Source organism: Mustelus asterias, unplaced genomic scaffold (assembly GCF_964213995.1).
Source record: "Mustelus asterias unplaced genomic scaffold, sMusAst1.hap1.1 HAP1_SCAFFOLD_1871, whole genome shotgun sequence".
Lineage (NCBI taxonomy): Eukaryota > Metazoa > Chordata > Chondrichthyes > Carcharhiniformes > Triakidae > Mustelus > Mustelus asterias.
Window position 1 is genome coordinate 48,670 of NW_027591816.1, and position 23,035 is coordinate 71,704.

Below are 23,035 nucleotides of genomic sequence, written 5' to 3' on the forward strand. Positions count from 1 at the left end.
CTTTAATACTATTAAGAATTTTATAAAGCACGATCACTTCAGCATCTTGTGGGAGTATTTCACCTCACTGTCGATTTCATGTCCCAGCAAGCACAATCGGTGTTGTCATTAGCTGAAGCAGTCACTTATGTTCCCTCCAAACTGGACACATTCAGGGATACATGGAAAGTCATTTTGAAACACACAGTTCACCCATGACCCTGGGAGTCCAGTGGGTTGTATTCTGTACTCCCCAGTGTTGTTTGTTTTCAATTCCCGCTCAGGAAACGATTATTTATAGCTCTCGGCAAACTATTAAAAAATAGCCTGATTTACTATCTGATCGAAAGCAGATCTACTAATATCAGCCGAGTGAATTTTGCAAGTTGACATCACAGCTGGAAATGTCACATGTGCAACAGGTCAAAAACACAGTTGCAAGAAAGACAGTGATCGGCTGGAAAGCGCTGACAACAGAGATGGTGATGTGAGGTAACATTTGGATGGTAAATTGATCAGATTTTGGCGTTCACACTGAATTATTCAACTTGTCCCTCAATCTGCAACGAAAATATTTGGAAAAGGTTCTCTCCAGTTTCGAACAGTCGGAAGTGAAATTAGTAACTGTAAGTGGAATGTCTGTTGTATGTTGTCACTGATTGAATGTATCACTCGGCTGGTAACAGAAAGTGCCATTTTGCTACAGAGACTTGCTTGTGGTGAATGTAGTCTGGCCTGGCGCGAAAAATAAAGCAATACATGCAGTGTGTGTAAAGCAAGTTGTAAAACAGGCAACAAGCTGCTGATCTGGTGGTTAGAGTCTGACACTTTCACTGCTGTTTGGATTGGTGGTCAGGTAATGGAGATTTGTTGCTCTCATCCAAACCGTAAAAACAAATGTCAGTTATTGCCTGGTGGAACATATAAAACACAATGTCGCCTCGTGTCCTGAAGTGAAGACTGCGCAAATTCAACAGGACGTTTTTTTTTGTCATTTCTGGCAGGATATTGGGAACCAGACAAGGTTAAGGGCAGGTTAAATGGTGCTGGTCCTTCACTGCAACTCATTCTGTTTCTGACTGGATGTGATTCCTGTTTGTTACACAGTTCAGGATAAATTGATTCAGTGAAGGAGCAGGCTCAAGCCAACTGATGGACTGTCGCAGCTCCTTTGCTGCTAATTTCAATAACAATACCAATAAAGGACGCAGCTGCTTACGTGGTAACGTAGCCGAGTAATTTCAGCCAGTGGTTGAAAGTCCAATTTCGACGGAGTTGTCGGTTCGACTGCAGCCACTGCCAGAATGGGTTTGAGTTTTGGTCCCTGCAGTTGAAGTCCAGCATTTCAGATTGAATGCAAGAATTTGTGTTGTGTCGTTTTTGGCATGAAGAAAGAGGAGCGACAGAGCAATGTAAACAGTTGTTGAGGTAAAGGAACGAGTGTGGAAGGAGTGGAGCAAATTATCGTGGATTCTGGTATCGGAAACAAAAAGAGAAAATGCTGGAAAATCTCACCAGCATCTGTAAGGAGTGAAGAAAGCTGACATTTCGAGTCCAGATGACCCTTTGTCAAAGCTGGGAGGAGTGGAGCTGCTCCGATGGAGAATACAAACGGGAACACCGGTTGAATGGCTGTCTGTCGAAATAAACAGCAGGATTGCAAACATTGAGACTGCAGTCCCGGCCCAGGGGATGTATTGGGATTTTCAAACTGAGGTTCAAATCCTGACGTGCGCTTCCCGTCATTCCTCATTGTGACTTTTTTTAAAATTGAAAGTTATTGGAAATGAAGCAATGGGTGCAGCTATGATTAACTCCTGCAAAATTGTCACATCAGCGTCACTGAGGGTCCAGTGATCAGCGTCGGCGCCGTGACGCGGTTTCGTTTCCCAGTCACGGAGTGAATAAATTTTTGTTCATTTCTTCATTTAATAAAAACAGCGTCCGTGAAGGGAACAACAAGCTAAATCTTCCAGCTGGATGAACTTGTGTCAGAGCTGGAAAAATCAGAGATGTAACATTGACGATAAACTCTGAAGAAGAACCACATGACACAAACAACATACATGTCAAGTACATACACAATACACATGTCAAATCATGTCACTTTCAACTTCTGTCTTTTAACTTCCGGCTCTCCATCTCAGACATTTCCACATTCATCAAAAATCTCCGTCCTCAAACCCCATCCTGGTCCTCGATCCACGGATAATGCTGCACTTAGTGGCAGTTCCTTATAGCATTTGGCTCCATAGCTCAGTGGTTAGAGCACTGGTCTTGTAAACCAGGGGTCTTGAGTTCAGTTTTTGCTGGAGCCAATGGGCACAGTTTAGCTGACAGATGCTGCAGGAAAGGGTTAAACAGTCTGAAAATCAAACGAGAGAGCTTTGATAAGTGGAAGCTCAGATCGGGTGTAATTTTGGAAAGCGAATAGATATGTCCTTCTTCGTAAAAAAATAGAAAGAGCAGGACATATTTGAAGAGCTAAAAAAGAGTGTCGATATTGAGAATAGAATAGATGCGTTTGTACAAGGAATGCATAAAGCTGGCATGTCGGTGCAGGCAATGATTGGAAGGAAAATTGCATTTTAGTCTTTATTGACGGCAGACTGGAGTCCAAGTATAACGAGGTGTTGCTGCAGTTGCACAGGGTTTTGTTGCGACCACATGTTGAATATTCTGCGCAGATATGATATTCACATTTAATAAAGCATTTATTTGCATTGGAAACGGTGCAGATAAGGTTCAGCAGATGATCACTGGGATGAGGGAGTTGTATGATGAGAGGCTGAGTAAATTTTGCTGAAAGTCTCTGGAGTTTGGAAGAATGAGAGGCGATTTCATTAAACCTACACAAGTCTGATTGGGTTTGAGAGGGTGGAGACTGAGAGATTTCTTCTGCTTGTCGGGAAATCTAACCCACGGCAGTACAGTCTCAGGAAAATGGGCTGATCATTTCGGCCTAAGATAAGGAGAAATTACTTCACTGAAATGGTTGTGAATCTTTGAAATTCTTTATGCCAGACAGTTATGGAAGCTCCATCATCGAATACATTTAAGGTTGGGACAGACAGGTTTCTGGCCTCTCGGGGAATTCAGGGATATGGGGAGCTGGTGAAAAACTGAGTTGTACCCCAAGATCAGCCATCACGGTACTGAATTTCGGGAACACGCTCGATGGACCGAGTGGTCTACTCCTGCTCCGATTTATTGTGTTCATGTGGATGATCAAGCTAGTAATTCATGTTAAAATAAAAACAGAAAGTGCTGGAAGTTCTCAGCAGGTACTGCAGCAAATGTGAATCGGACAGAGAGTTAAGGTTCTGAGTCTAATATGGCTCTTTTTAAACTAGCAACTGAGTGTGAGTTACAACAATTAGCACAATATCGAGACAGGGAATTGAATTGAATCCAGGCAGTGAAAGCCCTGAATTTCAACTCCTGTATTATTTCTGCAGTAAACTTGTTCTGGAAACTTACCTGCCAATTGAAAGTGTGGAGGTTTGAGAGCACCCCGAGCCAAATGGACTCCCGCTATTCCTGTTTCTGCTTATATTCCCGACACAGATTTACTTTGTTCCCTTCTGTAACAGTGAAATATTGTCCAAACTTTGTCAGTCTTGCTGTTATTCAGTAAATTACCATACTGTTATGATACAGAGGCTCATCCCCTTTATCTCACATCGTAATCTGGAAAAAATTATTTGTGACACTGCGAACTGTTTTTTATAAACGTTCAGAGGCTTATTAATGATAAAAATTCCTGTCACTCACTTTGAGTGAATAATCAACAAGCTATTTTATTCAAATAACCAAGAACATTAAGTAAACAAGTCAAACATGTTAATTAAGGTACGGTTCGACTGAAATGCTGTTCAAATAATACTAGGAACATTCATTACCAATACTGTAATAACAGAATTTCAGTCACTCTCAAAGAAATTATACAAACAGCCTCGATGGGATTCAGAAGATTTTGGAGTTCTGCAGTAGTTGTGCGATCTGGAAGGTCTTTCTAACTCCGTATCCTTCGGTTAGATAGTTTTCTTAAGCGAATTTTAATCTGTCAGGGGTGGAGAACTGCTGCAGAAGCAAATGTTTTTTTGACTGGCTGCCCTGGCCTCTGGAGATGGTCATCCAAGATATTATCGAGCGATGGCTGTTCCTCTGGCCTTTTTTTTACCTGATGTGGAGATGCCGACGTTGGACTGGGGTAAACACACTGAGAGTTTTAACAATACCAGGTTAAAGTCCAACAGGCTTATTTGGTAGCAAATGCCATTAGCTTTCGGAGCGCTGCCCCTTCGTCAGATGGAGTGGATATCTGCTCGCAAACAAGGCACACAGAGACAGAAAATCAAGTTACAGAATACTGATTAGAATGCCAATCCTGACAGCCAACCAGGTCTTAAAGATACAGACAATGTGAGTGGAGGGAGCATTAGGCACAGGTTAAAGAAATGTGTATTGTCTCCAGACAGGAGAGCCAGTGAGATTCTGCAAGTCCAGGAGGCAAGCTGCGGGGGTTACCGAAAGTGTGACATGAATCCAATATCCCGGTTGAGGCCGTCCTCTTGTGTGCGGAATTTGGCTATCCATTTCTGCTCAGCGACTCTGCGCTGTCGTATGTCGTGAAGGCCGCCTTGGAGAACGCTTACCCGGAGAACAGAGGCTGAATGCCCGTGACCGCTGAAGTGCTCCCCCACAGGAAAAGAACAGTCTTGCCTGGTGATTGTCGAGCGGTGTTCATTCATCCGTTGTAGTAGCGTTTGCATGGTTTCCCCAATGTACCATGCCTCGGGACATCCTTTCCTGCAGCTTATCAGGTAGACAACGTTGACCGAGTTGCAAGAGTAGGTACCGTGTACCTGATAGATACTGTTCTCACGTGCGATGATGGCATCCGTGTCGATGATCTGGCACGTCTTACAGAGGTTGCTGTGGCAGGGTTGTGTGGTGTCATGGTCACTGTTCTCCTGAAGGCTGGGTAGTTTGCTGCGGACAATAGACTGTTTGAGGTTGTGCGGTTGTTTGAAGGCAAGAAGTGGGGGTGTGGGGATGGCCGTGGCGAGATGTTCGTCTTCACCAATGACATGTGAAGGCTCCGGAGGAGATGCCGTAGCTTCTCCGCTCCGGGGAAGTACTGGACGACGAAGGGTACTCTGTGCACCGTGTCCCATGTTTGTCTTCTGAGGAGGTCGGTGCGGTTTTTCGCTGTGGCGCGTCGGAACTGTCGATCGATGAGTCGAGCGCCATATCCTGTTCTTATGAGGGCATCTTTCAGCGTCTGGAGGTGTCTGTTGCGATCCTCCTCATCAGAGCAGATCCTGTGTGTACGGAGGGCTTGTCCGTATGGGATGGCGGCACGGTAGCACAGTGCTTAGCACTGCTGCTTCACAGCTCCAGCGACCTGGGTTCGATTCCCGGCTTGGGTCACTGTCTGTGTGGAGTTTGCACATTCTCCTCGCGTCTGCGTGGGTTTCCTCCGGGTGCTCTGGTTTCCTCCCACAGTCCAAAGATATGCGGGTTATGTTGATTGGCCTTGTTAAAAATTGTCCTTAGTGTCCTGAGATGCATAGGTTAGAGGGATTAGTGGGTAAATATGTAGGGATATGGGGGTAGGGCCTGGGTGGGATTGTGGTCGGTGCAGACTCGATGGGCCGAATGGCCTCTTTCTGTACTGTAGGGTTTCTTTCTATGATTAACGTGTTTAGGGTGGAAGCTGGAGAAGTGGAGCATCGTGAGGTTATCCGTGGGCTTGCGGTGCAGTGATTTGCTGAGGTGACCGTCCTTAATGGAGATGCGTGTGTCCAAGAATGCAACCAATTCTGGAGAGTAGTCCATGGTGAGTCTGATGGTGGGATGGAACTTGTTGATGTCATCATATAGTTGTTTTAGTGATTGTTCACCACGAGTCCAAAGGAAGAAAATGTCATCGATGTATCTAGTGTATCGCATCGATTGAAGGCACTGTGCGGTGAAGTCGGCTTGGTCGAACCTGTGCATGAAGAGGTTGGCATATTGAGGTGCGAATTTGGCCCCCACGGCTGTTCGGTGTGTCTGGATGAAGAACTGGTTGTTGAAGGTGAAGACTTTGTGGTCCAGGATGAAGCGGATGAGTTGTAAAATTGCATCTGGAAACTGGCAGTTTTCGGCGTTGAGTACTGAGGCCGTTGCAGCAATGCCATCATCGTGGGGGATGCTGGTGTAGAGTGCCGAGACATACATTGTGACGAGGAGTGCTCCTGGTTCAACTGCTCCATGTGTGTTGAGTTTCTGTAGGAAGACCGTCGTGTCGCGACAAAAGCTGGGGGTTCTTTGTACCATGGGTTTCAGGATGCCCTCGACATAGCCAGAGAGGTTCTCGCACAGGGTCCCATTGCCCGATACGATGGGACGGCCGGGTGTTTTTACCTTGTGTATCTTTGGGAGGCAGTAGTGATCTCCAACGCGGGGAGTACGTGGGATGAGAGCACGGAGGGTGCTCTGAAGGCCCGGATCAAAGGTTTTGATCGGAGTGCTGAGTTGACGGGTGTGTTCTTTAGTCGGATCTGTGGGTAACTGTCTGTAGTGTTCCTCGTTGTTCAGTTGTCGGTACACCTCTTTGCAGTAATCCCTTCTGTTCAGTATGACGATGGCCTCTGAGTGCGGAATTGTCTCCTCAACACAGTCCTAAATAGTTGACACACCATCCGGATAATGTGAGCCCAGTTCAAAGCACTCCAGACTCCAGCAAGAGGCGGGGGAGGAGTGGGGGTGGGGGGTGGAGGGGGTGTTGCGGGGTTGAGGGGTGGGGGAGAGCGGCGGTGGAAACAATCTCTCAGCATGTACACTGTCAAACAGTCTCGCCTTTCCAGACTTTTCAATGGGATCACTTTTCATTATTCCATACCCCAGGGAGAACATGGTAACAGCAATGAATCTCTCCTCCAAGGGCAACTGCCTCATCACAACAATCAATCCAGTGAATCTTGGTTACACAAACAGCGCGAGAATAGAGGGAAATAAGAGCAAAGTATGGAAAGTTGATAGAGGCACAAAGAGAGACTGAGACAGTGAAAGAGACTGACGTCGATACACAGAAACAAAGAGACAGATATAGACAGTGAGTGGGGGTGTCAGCCACATCTCATGCATGAATAACAATGTAGACAAAGCCAGCGGCCGGAGTCCACAAGCATTGGGTCCTCTGAATCGTTGACGAGGGACAAAGAGAATGTTCAAAAGCAGAGTCAACTTTTGAAAACACCTCGAATTGCTTGAGAGGCAATTTCACAAACCGAACCGTGAATCAACTCATCCTGCTCTGTCCACGGCAAAGAAATGAGCAAGACTTTGCCATTGCTAACAACAACGGGGCTTGTCTGGGATTTGAACCCAGGGCCTCTCGCAAACTGGCAAATCACAACACCCAAAGCGAGAATCATACCCCTAGACCAACGAGCCCGAATCTGATCTCACAGCTGCAATGGAAGTTGGAAGCGCTGGAAAAACTCAGGAAGCCAGGCAGCATGTGCACACAGGGAAAGGAATCTCCTCTTACACCTGCATAACTTTTCTTTTCAACTGGTAAAGGTTGGAGATGTAGGAAGTTTTAAACAAGTGAAATCCAGGAGGTAGAAAGCATAACAACAGGAAACAGCTCTGATAAGGAACAATTCAGGAGAGATAAATGAACAAGTACTGTGTCGTCCATGGCCTGAGAGTGAGGAAAGCAGAGTATCACAGAATGTCTGTACCGCAGCATGAGACCATTCACAAGATATTTGAAGCAGTCACGTGTCCTGTGGATAATAGGGAGCCGGTGGGTGTACTGTACAGTGATTACACAGGAGTTGCAGTGATGAGGTTGGTGGATTTTGGAAATTGAGAGGAACACATCAGCAGCTTGTGTGACTACTTCACCTCATTGCCACTTTTATACGGCAGCGAAAAGTAATCGTTGTTGCCACTGCATGAAGGACTAACTTATGTTCAACCTGAACAGAACACTTTGAAAGAGAGACTTGCCTCTGGTGGAAATAGATCTGAGATGGAAATAATGAAATATAAAATGAAGTAAATTAGATTAAACATCCAACGTATTAGAAATATTGGGACGTCCAACCTATTAGAAATATTGGGTTTACAGTAAGTGACGTGAACTGATGCTGTGATCGCAGATATAGATTTACCTCGCAACTTTCAGCCTTTGGCCATCTTCTGTACATTTACCAAGAAGATTTATAAAGTAAGTAAATAGAGTTTGTGATGGTTAAAAAAAACGCGTTCACACCCTTGGTGTACGTAAGCACAGTGACGCACACAGAGGAGCAAACATAAGTATAGACCACGCGAGACAGAGGACTAACGAGCGACAAAACGGGAGCTGAGCAGAAAGGGAATATAGCTTAGGGATAGAGCATTTGACTGCAGGTCACGACGTTTCTGCATTCAAATCGAATGCCTGCTTCCGCGCTTAATTGATTTTTTTTTCAATTAAAACTGCCCTTCATTGACTGGAAAGTGCTTTGTGACGTCCGCAGGTCGGGATAGGTTCTATATAAATGCAATTATTTCATGATCTTCATTCCAAGTCCTCTGTTACTGAGCCCAGTCAGTGGGAACAGTCTGTCCCTCCCTGCTCTTTCAAACGGGCCTTTCCCATGTTAGGAGAAGGGATTAACCATTACACCACAACAACACTGTGGGGTAAAATAATAAAATATACATGTTCAGATTTGTAAACGATGCCATCATTTGGTCCTTCTGTGTCAGGTTTGGTGAAAATTGAATTGGCGTCTAACCTGCAGCCAACACGCTGTCACCCTGATTTAGGATGCCTTGTAGGTTCCAATTGTGTCAGTCTCTGTGGCGCAATTGGCTAGCGCGTTCGGCTGTTAAACGAAAGGTTGATGGTTCGAGACCATCCAGGAACGGCGTTTTCAGTTTTTTTTCCACTCCATCTGCTTTCATTGTCTCTCGGTTTTTGAGTGTCACTGAGTCCTTGGGCAACACGAAAAAAAACTTATCGTGTGTTTCTGCCTCTATTGTTAGCCGACGTTAGTTTATTGAACATTTCTCTCTGACATATTATTTGTAACAATTTATATATTTCAAAATTATTAAACTCAATAACTAAACTCGAAACTTTAACCTATGTTTGATCTTGGGTTTCCATTTTCCTGCCCATTCCTCTTCTTTCTCAGATAGATCAGGAATCGGTCTGTCCCAACCTGAAATGTGTTCAATGAGGGAAATACACAGCAAGTCGGCAAAGATCAGTGGAATGAGGACTGAGTTAAACTTTCACCAGAATGCTGCTTTTATAATTGAAAAGTCCTGAGATTGAGAGCAGAGAGTTCACATTTGAGGCGTTTCAGTTCTTTGAGAGATGAATGCCTGCCGTGTTTTACAAGGTACGTTTTCACAGGATCAGTAATGATGAGGTTGGTGGGTTTTGGAAATTGAAAGTTACACGTGAACAGCTTGTGGGACGATTTCATTTATCATTGCCGTCTTGCCGTTTTATGTTCTGATAAGACCTGTATTTATAATACAAACATGAGATGGTGGAAATTCTCAGCAGGTTTGGCAGAATCTGTGCACACGCATCAAATTTTAAACACTTCCATGTGTCACCTGTGTTCCTGAAGTATACTGATCCTTGTGTTCAAAAAAAGTTGTTAAAAACTTTTCAAAGCAGCTGCCCCATCTCTAAGTGTTATTAAATATCAAGGAATCACATTATCTCAAAGCCATGTGGCATTTACACTCCCCCAATGCTTGAATAATATTCTGCAACTGCATTCATGGAGAAAGAGATAAAATTCGGGACAAATGTTATTTTCTGAATCTTATGTTAGATCAATGACTCTGCCACATGGCTAAGGTTTGCAACCGAATTATATTTCAACAAAACAAGGATTTAAATTGCAATCAGACTGCACGGTTTGATATTCTCGGCCGGTCACATTGGTCATGAGCAGAGTTTCTGGATTGTAGGAGTTAACATGTTCATTTCATATACGATTAGTTCCCCGATTCAAAATAAGGTCGAAACATTATCGAAATTAATATTTTTTTGAATTTTCCCCGATTCTTGGTCGCTGTTGCATATGAACTGGATTGGAGCAGACAAAATGTAAATTTGTTCTTCACCATTTATTGAAAAAGAATACCCTCAGCAAAGTCGCCGCTGGCATACTGTTGCTTTTCTGCTTCCACTGTCACACTCACGATGCAGCTGATGCAGGCTAGATGGATTAGCCATGGCAAATGAGTGATGTTCCGGTTCGACAGTGGCAAAAGTGCCTCAGCAAGGTACTCTGGGCTTACATTTTCTGGTTAATGTTCAGCCATTCATGACTGAGATATGGAGATATTTCTTCACTCCAAGGCTTGTGAATCTTTGGAATTATTTGACTTATTATTGTCACATGTATTAGCATACAATAAAAAGCATTGTTTCTTGCGCGCTGTACAGACAAAGCATACCGTTCATAGAGAAGGAAACGAGAGAGTGCAGAGTGTAGTGTTACAGTCATAGCCGGGATGCTAGAAATTGAATTGAAGCATTGTGAGAGAGTTTAAAAGAGTTAGAATGAAGTTTTAGAAGCATAGGACGAGAGTAAAAGATAGAGTTAGAAGGTATGCTGGGCACAGCTTCCAAGAGTTCGCCTCGCTCGGACGCCATCTTGCATCAATTCTGTAGCGGCACAGAGGTCTGTGAATCTTCAGTTGATGAAGACTTTGAAGGTTGAGGTGGAGAGTTGTTGGAATCTAAGTGAATGAAGGGCTGTTGGTATAAGCTGGGAAATTGGGATTGAGGCTGTGGATCTGCCTTGATTCAGTCATGGAGGAGGCTCAATGGTTCATGTGACCCAATTCTACTCCATTGATGCTGTTCATTGGCAATACCAGATACGGCATCAATAGGTTCTGCTGGTACCATTGATGAGCTCAGGGCAGTAATGATGTGGAGTTTCCGGCGCTGGACTGGGGTAGGCACAGTAAATAATCTCACAGCACCAGGTTAAAGTCCAACAGGTTTATTTGGTAGCACAAGCTTTCGGAGCACGCCTCTTCATCACGTGAGTCACCTGATTCGGACAGTGCTCCGAAAGTTCGTGCTACCAAATAAACCTGTTGGACTTTAACCTGGTGCTGTGAGAGAACTGACTGGGCAGTGATAGTAGTTGAAGCGTGTGATCGAATCTCATCACCGCTATATGTCCAGTTCCTTAACTTTATGAAATACCTTTGTTATCACACAAATTCCAATGGAACGCAAATGTAAATTATTGTTTGCAATTGATGGGTTTGTGGAACCAGTTTCTTTGAATCATTGCATCGCAATGTTTCTGTGGTGTAGTGGTTGTCACATTCGCCTTACACACGAAAGATCCCTGGTTTGATCGCGGCAGAAATACTTTCATCATAAACAGAAAAGGTTGGAAGGTCTAAAGAGACATGACAGCATCTGTGGAGAGAGGAAAGAGCCAAACTTTCAAGTCTGGATGACCCTTCGTCAGAGCTCCGGACTCGAAACGATGGCTCTATTCTCTCTCGACAGCTGCTGTCAGACCTGCTAAGATTTTCCAGCATTTTTCTATTTTTGTTTCAGGTTCCAGCATCCGCAGTATTTTGCCTGCACAAAAAAAACAAAAGCTTTTAATTTCAGAGGGATTCGACTACTGGAATTATTTGCGCGTTTGTCACTAAACATGAACTGACCGACTGAGTATTCCCAGTATTTTCTGATTGTAAAGTCAGGAATCACTCAGCGAAAGGGGAAAAAAAAGGATTTTTGTGATAGGGCACAAAGCAGGATGGATTACGTGACACCATGAATGGTGGAAAAGACAACATCGAGGAAGTGATGGTGGAGCCTGGGTGGTCTAGTGGTTCAGAGTCAATGTTTCCATAGCTATGACCCGGAATTGATGATAAACTGTTAACTAAACAGAGCACTTTGCTCAGCACGGACTGAATTTCTGGAGATGAAAGTATCTGAACATAAAGGAAGAAGGCATAATTTGCTTCAGTTGGTCATAAGATGTTAGAATGACTGTGTGACAATGTCAGTAGCGAAAGTGACTTGAAATGAAGCGGTGGAGACAGAGATGGTTATCAAAGAATTTCAAATCTCTAATATTAGCTTTCCTGGCATGCCGTGGTCAGGTTTCATTGCCATGTTCCACGTTGGAGTACCAGGCAAGTAGCGAATAACTTCTTATTTAACTCTTCATTAAACGAAAGCACGCCTCACAGTGTCTGTTAAGGGAGAAACAAGATCAATCTTCAGCTGTATGAATTGTATTAGAGCCGGAAAAATCAGAGATGTAACAATAACAAACTCTGAAGAAGAATGACACGGCAGACATTTATCACAAAAACAACTGACACACATGTCAAATTCTTCCTCTTTCAAGTCTCATCGATTGACTCCTTGTTCTTCACCTCGGATATTTCCACTTCCATCAAATATCACCCACCTGAAAATTCAATCTCTTCTTCGCTCCACTGATGATGATACACCAACTCCACGCTGGGCGCAGGAATTGGCTCCATAGCTCAGTGGTTGCATCAGTTGGACAGTTTAAAGTTTATTTATTAGTGCCACAATTAAGCTTACATTAACACCGCAATGAGGTTTCTGTGACAATTACGTCATCGGCAGAACCGGCACCTTCTCGGGTAAATTGACAGCTAATTTAGCATGGCCAATGTACCTAACCAGCACATTTTTCACTCTGTGGGAATAAGAAGGGGCACCCGCAGGAAACCCACGCAACAGGGGGAAAGCATGCAGACTCTGCACAGACAGTAACCAATGCCGGGAATTGAAACCGGGCCCCTGGCGCTGTGAGGCATCAGTGCCACCATGTTGCCCAGAAAGATCTTATCTTGTTCATAAACGGAGAAAGAGCAGACAATGTTTGTAAAGGTGACCTAGTTCTTTTTTAATTGATTAGAAATGGGTGTCGCTGCCGGCCAGCATTTATTGCCCATCCTGGTTGCCCTGGGACAGTTAGGATCAAACACTTTGCTGCAGCTCTGGAATCAATGTAGGCCAAGACGGATAAGGGACGGCAGATTTCCTTCCCTAAAGCACATTACCGAACTCAATGTTTGTTTTTCCGACAATCGACAATGGTTTCATGGTCATCAGTAGATTCTTAATTCCAGATAGTTTTTATTGAAAAACAATTCTACAACGTGCCGTGGCAGGATTCAAAAGCGGGGCCCCATAAAATTGGATGAGTTTCTGGATAAATAATCTCGCGATAATATCACCAGGCCATCGTCTTTCCTAATATAAGCGTTTGTCTTGAGAGATTTGGGTGTGTTTGTACAAGGAACGCAGGAAGATAGCATGGTGGTGCAGCAAACAATAGGAAGGGAATAGCATGTTGGTTTTTATTGCCAACAGATTGCTGTACAAGAATAAAAACACCAATTTACATTTATACAGGGTTTTTTTGGGAGCAAGTGTGAAATATTGGGTGCAGTTCTGATATCCACAATGCTTTTTATTTTAGAAAAAGGCTATCCTTCCAATGGAGACGGTCCACTGGGTAGGTTCCTGTGATGAGAGAGTTCTCCTGGGATGAGAGGCTGTGTAAATTGGGCTGAAATTCCCTGGAGTTTAGAAGACTGAGAGACAATTTTATTGAACCTACAGAATACTGAGAGATTGTTTCCCAGTCTCAGATGAGGACTCACCGGAGAACTGACACACAAACACATCCAGCCAAGACTCTAATTCTTAACTTTAATTGCATATTTGAAATGAATATATATTATACCTTGTGATATGGATGATATGAATATTCATGAAATAAATAATGTTGACAACACCTGACAACAGTCGAGCGGCAACACTTGAGAAATATTTTTATTGTTGCCTCGGTTCACAAGCCGGAACAGCGCGACAATGAATGCTTATGGGGAAAATAAAAGTACAACCACCGCCTCTGGATGGTACTGAGCCACCAAACATTTGCTTAAAGTCGAACGCAATAACGAATTCCGCAATTAAGACGAAGGCACATATATTAGGGTGTCAACGAGTGCTGTTATATATCCAACCCCAATTCTCTTTTTTAAAAACATAGTCGAGAACTACAACATGACCACATCGTTTACAATACTATGCAAACCCCTTTGACTACTTTACCCCCCACAGTGTTGCAGCGATTTAGGGGTTTCCCGCTTCTCCCAACATGGGAAAGGGCCATTTGATAGAGCAGAAAGAGACAAACTGTTTCTATTGACGATTGTCAGTAACCAAAAATTGGGACTGAAGGTACTTTATGAAAGACAGAATTGTATTTCTGTGACGCCTTTCCCGGTTGGTGGACGTCACAATGCGCTTTGCAGCCAAAGAAAGAGAGTCACAATTGGAACTAAGACAAAGATAAGGAAGGGGGCACTCGGATTTGAACCGAGGGCCGTTTGATCTGCAGTCAAACGCTCTACCACTGAGCTACACCCCCTCAGCTGTGAACTGATGCTCGGGATCTAGCATAGTCTTATTAAGTGGTGGAGGGGGTTCCAGTGGTCAGACTGCATCACGCTTTGTCTCAGAGTTACTGGTTTCTGAGTGAAGTCGGAGAGCTCAGCGTTTAAGTGAGCGAGATGTTTTCTTGTGATTTGGCTGAGATTTGGATCCAGGTCTGGGAGATGTTTGTGTCAATCTAACCGATAAAATCAACTCCATTGTCATGCAGATTTGACCTTGTATCCCCATCTCTATTGGCAGCGCTTTGCAGCCTATCACTGTCCTTCACTATCTGTGTTTGTTCTTGAACTGTTGCCCATGTGCCATTTCCAATTCGGACACAAATATAGATCTAACTCCACTGCTTCTGACAGAGCTGTTTTCGACCAGGAAACGACTCAGGTTTGTTAAATGGATTGTAAAAAACTTTAAATCCTGGCATATCGAAGCCGATATATGACCCTGAAAGCGCCAAATCCTAAGCACTGGACCACCAGGATTTCATTCTCCTGGTTCTCCCATAGACTGGATACAGGAATATGCACAGTGCCAATTATTCACAGTCGCATTCTCCTTCCTGTCTTGTGCACGTTGTTCAGCTTTGAAATTATTCATCTTTTCACATTAGCTTCCAGTGTGATGAAAGCAGAGCAGTGATAAGCTGAAGTTTTTCAACAGATTTACCACAATAAGGTTTATAACAAACATTACTCTTTGAATGTGGTGAGCTACAATGAAATTTAATGCAGTAGAAGGTAAGTCACTCATTCTGACAGTAGGTACCAGCAACTGCAATGTAAATATGATGTCGAGATACGGGGTTGGACTGGGGTGGGCACAATAAGAAGTCTCACAGCATCATGTTAAAGTCCAACAGGTTCATTTGCTCCGTTAATAAAATCAATTTGCTTCATTTTATCAGCGCCCCGAAAGCTCCTGACTCCAAATAGACTTGGTGTTGTAAGACTTCCGAATGTAAATATGAATTGTTGTGGGTAATTGACAGGATTGTGAAATGGGGTAGATGTTTCCTTCTTCCTGTTCAACCTGCCAGAAGTATCGCTCCTGTTTTCGACCAGGAAGTAATACCCACTCTCCTTAATTCATGTGTTGCACGAGAGCAATGAATCATCATTCCCTGACCGGGGATCGAACACAGACCATTGCAGTGAAAGCAACAAATTCTATCAACGAAACCAACACGGAAATTGAGGTGATCTGAGCATTATTGAGCAATTGTGGGCGTGTGTGATTTGGGAGAAAGGTCACGTGCTCTAGGGTAATCCTTGATGAATGAAGCCACCAACATATATATCGCTGAGCTTTTTGTGTTCTTGAGAAATCGTCCTCTGGGGCTGATGTAATGAGGCCAGGAGAGTAACTCACTGCACCGTCTGCAATGTGATTGTGGTGCGATTTGCTGAAAGCTGTTAATTTTATAAAAATAATCTTTTTGCGAATTGTAAATGAAATGCCCTTCAGTACCCGGTAAGAATTCGCACAACACCAGGTTAAAGTGCAACAGGTTTGTTTGTAATCACGAGCTTTCGGAGCACAGCTCCTTCATCGCTCACGCTGAGGATTCACCACATTTTTCTGTCTTTGAATGAAAGCAATAGATATCTCGTCAATTCCCCGGTATCCTGAGTGTACGACACTGATTTCAACAGTACACTGCTTTCAATGTTTGTTTTCAAAGTGAAATTAAGTGGTTTGATTCCAGGTGAAGGATTTAAACTTACACTCTTCCGGGAAGATGGTGACATAGTGGTAAAATGAGTGGAGTATGAATCCTGTGGCCCAGGCTCACAGGTCACGAACCCACCGCAGCCTAGAACTGAAACGGAAGTGAAAGCTAGTCTCAGTAATGAAGCTTTGTTTTCTGATTGTCATGAAAACACATCTTGCAGAAGGAAATCTGTCATCCTTCTCCTTTCTGGCCTCCGTGGGACTCCAGAGGAAAGGCAATGTGATAGACTCTTAACTGCCCTCAGAAATGGCCCAGCAAAATACTCAGTTCAGAGGGAAATAGGGATGGACAACAACTGCTGGCATTGACAATGGAATATATATTGCATTCGCAGCATTATAAGAAATGATTAAATGTCATTTTGTTTCATTTCATATCAAACAGGGTGACATATTCTGGTGTCTTATTATTTAAAACCTCAGCTTTTCAACTGTTCAAACAGGTAAGATTCAGTCAGAGAAAAGTGAACCACTGTGATCCAAAACTAGGAATTGTAGTTGGTGCGAATCCCACCTCAAAACAGAAAATGTTGGAAGCACTCATCGGCTTCAACAGCTTCTGTGGAGAGGGAAAGAGAATGAATGATTCAGGTTGCTGACCTTTGACCCTAACTGGAAAAAAGTAGTGATTTAATGGCTTAGTCCAGAAGTCAGTGAGGGTGGTGAGGTATTGGGGAAGGTATCAGGGTCAAGGGTGGGTACCGGTAGACAGGAAGGTGGGTTCAAGTGTGTCTACATCAATGCAAGGAGCATCCGGAACAAGGTAGATGAACTTGGGGGCGTGGATTGGTACTTGGGACTACGATGTTGTGGCCATTACGGAGACGTGGGTAGAACAAGGACAGGAATGGTTGTTGGACGTTCCGGGGTATCGATGTTTCACTAAATGTAGGGAAGCTGGTAAAAGAGGTGGAGGAGTGGCATTGTTAATCAAGGATAGTTTAACGGCTGCGGAAAGGCACTTCGAGGGGGATCTGAACACTGAGGTAATATGGGCTGAGGTTAGAAATAGGAAAGGAGCGGTCACGTTGTTAGGAGTTTACTATAGGCCCCCAAATAGTAATAGAGATGTGGAGGAAGAAATTGCTAAGCAGATTATGGATATGTGTGGGGGTCACAGGGTAGTTGTCATGGGGGACTTTAACTTTCCAAATATTGATTGGAACCTTGGTAGGTCAAATAGTTCGGATGGGGCAGTTTTTGTGCAGTGTGTGCAGGAGGGTTTCCTGACACAATATGTGGATAGGCCGACAAGAGGTGAGGCCACATTGGATTTGGTACTGGGAAATGAACCGGGCCAAGTGTTAGATTTGGTTGTGGGAGAGCACTTTGGAGATAGTGACCACAATTCGGTGTCTTTTGTTATTGCAATGGAGAGGGATAGGGCCGTACGGCAGGGCAAGGTTTACAATTGGGGGAGAGGGAATTATGATGCGATTAGGCAAGAATTAGGGGGCATACGTTGGGAACAGAAACTGTCAGAGAAAGGAACTAATGAAAAGTGGAACTTTTTCAAGGAACAAATACTGGATGTCCTTGATAGGTATGTCCCTGTCAGGCAGGGAGGAAATGGCCGAGTGAGGGAACCATGGTTCACGAAAGAGGTAAAATGTCTTGTGAAAAGGAAGAGGGAAGCTTATGTAGGGATGAGGAAACAAGGTTCAGATGGCTCGATTGAGGGTTACAAGCTAGCAAGGAATGAGCTGAAAAAGGGGCTTAGAAAAGCTAGGAGGGAACACGAGAAGTCCTTGGTGGGTCGGATCAAGGAAAACCCCAAGGCTTTTTACTCTTATGTGAGGAATAAAAGAATGACCAGGGTGAGGTTAGGGCCGGTCAAGGACAGTAGTGGGCACTTGTGTATGGAGTCAGTAGAGATAGGCGAGGTGATGAATGAATACTTTTCTTCAGTGTTCACCAAGGAGAGGGGCCATGTTTTTGAGGAAGAGAAGGTGTTACAGGCTAATAGGCTGGATGAAATAGATGTTCGGAGGGAGGATGTCCTGGCAGTTTTGAATAAACTGAAGGTCGATAAGTCCCCTGGGCCTGATGAAATGTATCCTAGGATTCTTTGGGAGGCAAGGGATGAGATTGCAGAGCCTTTGGCTTGGATCTTTGGGTCCTCGCTGTCCACGGGGATGGTGCCAGAGGACTGGAGAATGACGAATGTTGTTCCTCTGTTTAAGAAAGGGAATAGAAATGACCCTGGTAATTATAGACCGGTTAGTCTTACTTCGGTGGTTGGTAAATTGATGGAAAAGGTCCTTAGAGATTGGATTTACGAACATTTAGAAAGATGCGGATTAATCCGGGATAGTCAGCACGGATTCGTGAAGGGCAAGTCGTGCCTCACAAATTTGATTGAATTTTTTGAGGAGGTAGCTAAGTGTGTTGATGAAGGTAGGGCAGTTGATGTCATATACATGGATTTTAGTAAGGCGTTTGATAAGGTCCCCCATGGTCGGCTTATGATGAAAGTGAGGAGGTGTGGGATAGAGGGATAGTTAGCCAATTGGATAGGTAACTGGCTGTCTGATCGAAGACAGAGGGTGGTGGTCGATGGAAAATTTTCGGATTGGAGGCAGGTTGCTAGCGGAGGGCCGCAGGGATCAGTGCTTGGTCCTCTGCTCTTTGTGATTTTTATTAATGACTTAGAGGAGGGGGCTGAAGGGTGGATCAGTAAATTTGCTGATGACACCAAGATTGGTGGAGTAGTGGATGAGGTGGAGGGCTGTTGTAGGCTGCAAAGAGACATAGATAGGATGCAAAGCTGGGCTGAAAAATGGCAAATGGAGTTTAACTCTGATAAATGTGAGGTGATTCATTTTGGGAGGCCTAATTTAAATGTGGATTACAGGGTCAAAGGTAGGGTTCTGAAGACTGTGGAGGAACAGAGAGATCTTGGAGTTCATATCCACATTTCTCTAAAGGTTGCCACTCAATTGGATAGAGCTGTGAATAAGGCCTATAGTGTGTTAGCTTTTATTAACAGGGGATTGGAGTTTAAGAGCCGTGGGGTTATGCTGCAACTGTACAGGACCTTGGTGAGACCACATTTGGAATATTGTGTGCAGTTCTGGTCACCTCACTATAAGAAGGATGTGAAAGCGCTGGGAAGAGTGCAGAGGAGATTTACCAGTATGCTGCCTGGTTTGGAGGGTAGGTCTTATGCGAAAGGTTGAGGGAGCTAGGGCTGTTCTCTCTGGAGCGGAGGAGACTGAGGGGAGACTTAATAGAGGTTTATAAAATGATGAATGGGATAGATAGAGTGAACGTTCAAAGACTATTTCCTCGGGTGGATGGAGCTATTACAAGGGGGCATAACCATAGGGTTCGTGGTGGGAGATACAGGAAGGATATCAGAGGTAGGTTCTTTACGCAGAGAGTGGTTGGGGTATGGAATGGACTGCCTGCAGTGATAGTGCAGTCAGACACTTTAGGAACATTTAAGCGGTTATTGGATAGGTACATGGAGCACACCAGGATGATAGGGAGTGGGATAGCTTGATCTTGGTTTCAGATAAAGCTCGGCACAACATCGTGGGCCAAAGGGCCTGTTCTGAGCTGTACTGTTCTATGTTCTATGTTCTAAACAAGTACAGAGTCAAGGAAAATAGAGAGGAAGAGGAGGAAAGAACAAGCGGTCTTTTGATCGGATGGAAGGCTGGAGTGATTGAATTACACTGAAGCTGATTATTGTTCCCACTGACACAATCTCGCTGATCTGGGTTTAAATCTCATAATAAATGAGATCAAAACCTCTCGCTGAGTTCAGGGCTAAACTCCCCGCCTTCCAGTGAACTGGAGGCAGTTTTCAGTCAGAAACCCACAACTGTGAGATAAACAACGCAGAAAGGAGAAAGACTCAGTTTGAGCGGTGACACTTCTGGAGGAATGGAGATCTGGAATTCACCCAGGAATGAGGAAAAGTTTAAAAATCAATGTCGCCCAACGTGGGGCTCGAACTCACGACCCTGAGATTAAGAGTCTCATGCTCTACCGACTGAGCTAGCCGGGCACATGCACTCCAAATCATTTCCATAACCTAAAATGCATGGAGACAAATACGGGTTTTCCATCTGGTGTCTTCAGCATGTTCTGATTTCAAAGTTTACAATGAATCCACCGACAGAATCCCCAAATTTCCTATCCATTCCTCTGAATCATTAATTACATTATTCACATCTTCCAATTCTTAGCTTCACCTATCCCAAATATTCCAAACTCCTCTTCCATCATTCTCCTTATTTTTCTTTGTTCTTAATAATTTAGCCGGGGTGGAGGGAACTCAACATTTACACTGTCAAACTGTTTCCCCGTTTCAGACTTTTCAATGAGATCACCTCTGATTATTCTTAACTCCAGAGCGAACAGACTCATCCCACTGATTCTCTCCTCGCAAGAGAAACGCATAAATCAATCCAGTGAACCTCGGTTACACACAGACAGCGAAATAATGGACAGAGCAAGGATCAAAAGATGTCAACGTAATAAAAACATCGTCAGTGAGTCTGAGGGAAATATATAGAGACAATGAAAAACAGAAATAGCGAGTGGGGAAGACTTCCACAACCCACGAATGAATAACAATAATCACACAGCCAGCTGTCTCTACCAACAAACGTGGGGTCCTCTAAACTGGTGAACAGAGATAAAGTGAATGGCCACAAGCATATTCACCTTTAATGTCTTGATTTTCTTGTGTGAGTGTTGTGTTGATAGATTGCCTGCACTGTGTGCCCAGGTTCTCAAACCAAATCCCACGTAAACCAATCCCAACGTTTGCACTGAAAATACATTTACAAAACCTATGACTTGTCCAATACGAAACAACAGCTGATTGAGGGATCGAGTCCGGCATGTGAACCCGAGAACGCTCACACGTTTGTAGATGTTTATTCCACAGGCCCGAGTAATACCCCTCGTCCAACGAGCAGCTGCTGAGGATGTTGTTCAATGAAAAGATTTCCACTGACATCCAAAGCTGCTCAGATTTCTGCAGTGAAAGGTGAAAATGCTGGAAAAACTCAGAAAGCCAGACAGCTTGTGTGCACAGGAAAACAAATCTTATATTTTAGCTCCATAACCTTTCATTGGGAACAACTGGGAATTTTTAGAAATGTCGGAAGTTTTAAACAAGTGTTATCCAGCAGCATAACAAGAGGGTTTGAGGCCTCTTGCCGGGTGTAAATCAGGAGAGATTAAATGAGGGAAACAAAGAAATTTAAAGTAATTGAATCACAGAATGGGGCCTTTCCTCAGTCCCTTACAGGACTCAGTTGTGTTGTGGATGAAGGGGAACCTGTGAATGTAATGTGCGTAGATTACATTGGAGCCACAGTGATGAGTTGGTGCGTTTGAAAAATTGAAATTTACACTTAGGAACATAGAATTAGGAGCAGAAGTGGGCAAATTCAGCGCTTCGAGCCTGAACCATCATGCAATCAGTTCATGACTGATCTCTCCCTGTTCTCAAATCCACCTCCCTACCTGTTCCAATATCCCCTCATCCCTTTAATTATCAGGAATATGTCTGTCTCTTTCTTGAAATCATTTAATGCTTCAGACTCAACCGTGCTATGCGGTAATGCATTCCACAAATTCACGACCCTCGGTGAGAAGCTCCTCATCTCAATTTTAAATCTACCACCTCTCAACCTATACATTTGACATGGTGTTCCCGATTGCGCATAAGAAAAAAGATTTCACTTTCTTCAATCCTATTTAGAATTTTATATACCACGATCACTTCAGCATCTTGTGGGACTATTTGACCTCACTGTCGATTTCATATCACAGCAAACACAATCAGTGTTGTCATTCGCTGAAGCAGTCACTTATGTTCCATCCAAACTGGACACATTAAGGGATATATGGTAAGTCATTTTGAAAAACACAGTTCACCCGTGGCCCTGGGAGTCCAGTGGGTTGTATTCAGTAGTCCCCAGTGTTGTTTGTTTTCAATTCCCGCTTCGAGAACGATTATTTATAGCTGTCAGCAAACTATTGAAAAATAACGTGATTTACTATCTGATCGAAAGTAGATCTACTAATATGAGCCGAGCGAGTTTTGCAAGTCTACATCACAGCTGGAAACGTCACATGTGCAACAGGTCAAGAACAAACACAGTAGCAGAAAGATAGTGATAGGCTGCAAAGGGCTGACAATTGAGATGGTGATGTAAGGTAACATTTGGATGGTAAAAAGGTCAGATTTTGGCGTTCACACTGAATTATTCAACTTTTCCCTCACTCTGCAACGAAAATATTTGGAAATGGTTCTGTCTCGTTTCAAACAGTCGGAAGTGGAATTATTAATTGTAAGTGGAATGTCTGTTGTATGTTGTCACTGATTGAATGTATCACTGGGGTGGAAACAGAAGTGCCATATTGCAACAGAGACTTGCTTGTGGTGAATGTAGTCTGGCCTGGCGCGAAAAATAAAGCAACACATGCAGTGTGTGTAAAGCAAGTTGTAAAACAGGCTACAAGCAGCTGGTCTGGTGGTCAGAGTCTGACACTTTCACTGCTGTTTGGATTGGTGGTCAGGTAATGGAGATTTGTTGCTCTCATCCAAACCGTAAAAACAAATGTCAGTTATTGCCTGGTGGAACATATAAAACACAATCTCGCCTCGTGTCCTGAAGTGAAGACTGAGCAAATTCAACAGGAGGTTTTTTCTTGTCATTTCTGGCAGGATGTTGGGTACCAGACAAGGTTAAGGGCAGTTTAAATGGTGCTGGTCCTTCACTGCGGCTCATTCTGATTCTGACTGGATGTGATTCCTGCTTGTTCCAGAGTTCAGGATAAATTGATTCAGTGAAG

At 43.8% G+C, this 23,035-nt stretch overlaps 2 non-coding genes across 2 annotated transcripts; both read right to left on the reverse strand.

Moving 5' to 3' along the window:
* Positions 1-14,387: 14,387 nt before the first annotated feature.
* Positions 14,388-14,459, reverse strand: trnac-gca (transfer RNA cysteine (anticodon GCA)). The gene has a single exon. It is a non-coding gene; the product is annotated as a tRNA-Cys (tRNA).
* A 5,696-nt stretch (positions 14,460-20,155) lies between these two features.
* Positions 20,156-20,228, reverse strand: trnak-cuu (transfer RNA lysine (anticodon CUU)). Its single transcript has one exon. It is a non-coding gene; the product is annotated as a tRNA-Lys (tRNA).
* Between the last annotated feature and the right edge of the window lie 2,807 nt (positions 20,229-23,035).